Source organism: Oratosquilla oratoria, chromosome 33, assembly GCF_046742065.1.
Source record: "Oratosquilla oratoria isolate Oo_2021 chromosome 33, ASM4674206v1, whole genome shotgun sequence".
In the NCBI taxonomy this organism is placed as follows: Eukaryota; Metazoa; Arthropoda; class Malacostraca; order Stomatopoda; family Squillidae; genus Oratosquilla; species Oratosquilla oratoria.
The window spans coordinates 31,967,896-31,972,895 of NC_134809.1; positions in this window are offsets into that span (position 1 = coordinate 31,967,896).

The window sequence follows — 5,000 nt, forward strand, 5'->3', positions numbered from 1 at the left end:
TCCACCATTTAGTCATTTCTGAGGAAAAACGTGGAGACAAGTAGAAAAAGATGTATGTACTGTACACAGATTTATGATTATCTATATAACTAGCCCCGGCTTCGCCGCACGGCTTTGCCGTTGGGGGCGCCTGCGGCACGGCGCCCAGAGGGCTCCGCCCCTTAAATTCTGTGTGTTCCTAAAATAGAGTACATAAGTGAATGACTGACGGGAGCCATATTTCCTGAGAAATCCCTAAGAAAACTATGAAGAAAATGAAATTCGGCGCCACAGTTTTGGCGCGGGGGATTAGGCCATCGGCGATCTGTCTCTTGAATTCCATGTTACCAAAATAACGTACATAACTAAGTGACTGAAGGGAGCCATCTTCCTTGAGAAATCCATGAGAAAATTATGATTTTTTTTCTTTTTTTAATGATGTATACTCACTGGAATTCTTATAATCAAAAAGTCTGAGGACTTACGATATGCTGAAAGGGGAGGCGGAAAAAAAAGAGACGTTTGAAGGTGTTGAATTTCGCACTTGTTTGTAGGTCGAATTCTTGTCTGCTCAGGAAGTATGACCATAACACAGGAAAGAGAGAGCGAGAGAGAGAAAGATAGAGAGAGAGAGAGAGTGAGAGAGAGAGAGAGAGAGAGAGAGAGAGAGAGAGAGAGAGAGAGAGAGAGAGAGAGAGAGAGAGAGAGAGAGAGAGGGAGGGAGGGAGGGAGGGAGGGAGAGAGAAAGAGAGAGAGAGAGAGAGAGGGAGGGAGAGAGAAAGGCAGAGAGGGAGGCAGAGAGAGAGAGAGAGAGAGAGAGAGAGAGAGAGAGAGAGAGAGAGAGAGAGAGAGAGAGAGAGAGAGAGAGAGAGAGACAGACAGAGAGAGAGAGGGAGGCAGAGAGAGAGAGAGAGAGAGAGAGAGAGAGAGAGAGAGAGAGAGAGAGAGAGAGAGAGAGAGAGAGAGAGAGAGAGAGAGAGAGAGAGAGACAGAGAGAGAGAGAATGCGTGGAAAACTTATGATCTTATATATTTCATACTACAAAAAAAGTTAAACAAAGGTAATTGCATTTCTTACATTTGTTCAATTGCTCGCTGTTCTCACCCGCACGGCGTTTCTGTCCGACCTGTGCGCCTTTCATGGGCTTTGCTTTCATATCTCCTTTTACAAGTATTTCAAAAGTGGTCATTGAATTTATCTTTGGGTCCACTCTCAGCAGGTTCCACAAGGTCCTACGACAAGAGCCCCCGTTTGCTTCCTCGTTAAAACCTCGTAAAAAACAGAGCACCTCATGTTACCAGTCCATCCGAGCCCAAGAGGAGGCAACCTCGGTGACGGCAATGACTTGCCACTGGGATAAGAGCACATACACCACTATATTTTTTTTTCACTTACTGCTGGATGCCATATGGAAGTCATGATTCAAAGCGCATGTACACACGCACACACATGCACAAACACACATACACACTCTCACACACACACACACACACACACACACACACACACACACACACACACAAACATACACATACACACACACACATGCACACAAAAATGCATGATCAAAAGGGAATGTACATATGCATATACACACGCACACACACACACACACACACACACACACACACACACACACACACACACACACACACACACACACACACACACACACACACACACACACACACACACACACACACACACACACACACACACACACACATACACACGCACAATGTACAAATATATGTCTAACATTTTTTACAGAATAAACCACTTCTACCTTAAACTTAAAATGTCTCCAAGTGTTTCCTTCATCCTTAACCCTTTACAGTTAGGTGATAATTTCAATTATGTTGTGAATAACGCCAGGCAATTTTATTCAGCTTCAGGTAAATCTTCTTGTCGGTAAGGTCTGGAGTAGTAATGTGTAAGAAATTGTCTGAATTGTATATCAAGACTCGGTTCTCGAGGTGTTATATGATTGAAAGTCTGTGTAAAGGAACAACAACTCCACCTTATTTGTATCTATTTGTTTTCTAGTGAGTGGAGCGTCTAATCAGAAGTCCTTGTGTTATACTGAAATAACCAAGTGTTTTTACTAAATCGCGTGTATTGTGAACCCGCACAAGTGTTCCACGTATGTATAGTTAAACTTACAAGAATCAAAGAAGAATTCCTCACTTACCTTCCTTGTGACACCTGCTAGGTAGGAGCCCCTTTATTTTCCCTTTGAAAGGACTAGAAACGTGTTTAATTCACCTTTGGCAAGAGATGCAACCCCACTCTAAATTACCCCCGCCATAAAAGCATCACACGGAGAACCTCGTTTCTTCCCTACGGGCGGGTAGTGAGGAACACTGGCTCCATTCAGCAGATCCAAACACTCTCTTCGCAGGAGTTCCAGGACAAGGAGAATACGAATGTCGTATCCTCAGGCTCAGCTCACACTTACCTGTAGGCAAAGGGGAGAGAAAAAGAGAGAACATGTCAGTAAATCTACGATGACGGGATGTGATGGACCAACTACGGTCAACCAACCGATTCCTCGGCCCAGCGCGGCGTCCCGGTGTTGGAGCATCACTTGTTAATCTAAACCTATGCATTAACTCATATCTCAAGAAACATATCCTTCCACAGAGTGATTCCTACACACATCATCTATACACAACACGCGCACGAACACACACACAAACACAGACACACACACACACACACACACACACACACACACACACACACATACATACACATATTTATGTATTTGTATTTTCATACATAGTTATATACATATATATACATGCAAACGCACACACACACGTGAGCGCACACACACACACACACACACACACACACACACACACACACACACACACACACACACACACACAAAGAAATAGGTAAAGTGAGAAAGAAAGAGAAAAAGAAAGAGAAGGAAGGAGAGATAGACAGACAGAGAGGTGTGGAAAGAATGGTAAAGATTGAGAGGAAAAAGTGGGAGGGAAGGTATAGGAAAAGGAGAAAACAGTTGTCTACACGTGTGTAAAAGTAGAATCGGACGAGCCAGTTGAATAAGACCACCTAGTGGTTGGGAAGACGAAAGGGAAAGTGTCATCAGGTACGGAAGGGTTTAATCAAGAAAGACTCTAATCCTTCCGCTGCCCTGAGGGCGCCATGAAGATGTTTGAAGATGGCAACCCCCAAAAAGTTTGGCGTAGAGTAAACCTCATTTGAGGACGAAGCCTTTATTGAGTGTACAACTTTTTGGTGGCTGGTGCTTTTTCAAAATATTTGAAAAACTAGTCCTAACGAGAAAAAAAATTCCACATTCAATAAAGGCTCAGTTCTCAAATGGGGTTTACTTTGTCATGCGTTGCGGCAGCCACATTGAAAAGAAAGGAAAGAAAAAAGTATGGAAAAATGAACTGACGGTAAACAGCTGGGATGGTTTTCGTATCAAATATTAAATCCACAGGAAGTTGTTTATAAATGAATAAAATCTCCTTGAGAACAATTACTAATACTCGCACGTGACACACGAAAAGAAATGGTAAGGAATCCGTTCTTTGGAAAATTTGGGAAACTTGATCCACCAACCCACAGAGGTGATTTTCTAAGAGCTAGTTGAGATAAATTTGTAGTCTTTATTCCGTGAACGCATAAAAGGGGTTCTTCGTGGCAAAAAAAAAAAAAAAAAAAAATTGTCTGGCGCTAGCCAGAGAGAAATGATTAAGTTTATTTAAGGATTAAAGTCAATGTAAACCAAAATGTAAATTAAAATGTAAAAATGTAAGTGAATTTCCAGTTAGACATAGGACACATCAAAACAATTCGCTCCAAATGAGCAAAAATAATTTTTTCCTTAACAAGGATCGGAGGGTAATTCTGTAAAACAATCACTGTGTTGCACTGTACTTGTGAAGTCCCTCAATTATTCATAATAGCAAAAGTATTACATTGATCTTGAATCATCGATCTAGTTTAGTTTTTATGTTTGCCATGCTAAGGCAACTACTGTTTCTTCTGATAGACGCAACCTACTAATTAATTTTTACTGAATTAGGATTGGGAGCGTAGTGGTGACCAAGTGGAATAAGGAATCAGCCTCTGGAAGGGAGCAGCTTGAGGTAGGCGGTTCAAAAACCCAAGACTCTGGTCATGATATTTGTAAGGGCCATAAGGTCCTCAGTTCCCGAAACCCAACAAAGGCTCTCATGATTAACTATATCGCAGAGTCAGTGACGGCTGTAACGTTGAAAGATGAGGTTCGTCTACTACAGCAAGAAAGACTTCTCTTACTTCTTGAAACTTTTTTTTTAATAGTCCGGTTTTCAATTCTCTGTGCTTTGGTAAATTGTATTAGATGGATCTGTATGTCGGTGTTTTTGTCTTAATCCTGAAGTAGGGAGAAATAACTTCGCCAACTGAGTAGTCATGGAATGGTATAAAAAGAATATCTTCCTGCAATGAATTTGTTTTTCGATGTCGTTAACGAAAGTTGTTGGTCTTGGGGACAAGATGACGCCGAAGAGATAAAGTCACGGAGACAGTAAAGGAAAGATTTACGGAGGGGGGCAGAAAGGAAGGGTGCATTTTTTTTTTTTTTTGGGGGGGGGAGGGGGTAAAAATCAATCTCTTTCCTGCACAGGAGTTGGGATTTGAATGATTCAAATTTACATCTAAGCAATATACGATCATGTCTACCCATTGGTTATTATGTTTCCTTGTTCATTTACATGTTTGTATGTTTGTTTACTTTTATTTTTCTGCATCCATACTCGTTATGGACCGAAAGGCCTCTTTTGCATACTTTTATGACTTTCCTATTGTATGTAATCCTTGGTGGCCGTGGATATCTTAAGACATCTGGAGGAAACGGGTGGATTGGACTCTATCCCTTTGTAATCTACTATGGATGAAATAAATTATGTATTCTGAATAGATTAATATACTTTGTCAGGATATTCCTTAATATTTCATCGTAACATAGATTGATCTGTCTGCTGTTCAAACCACGG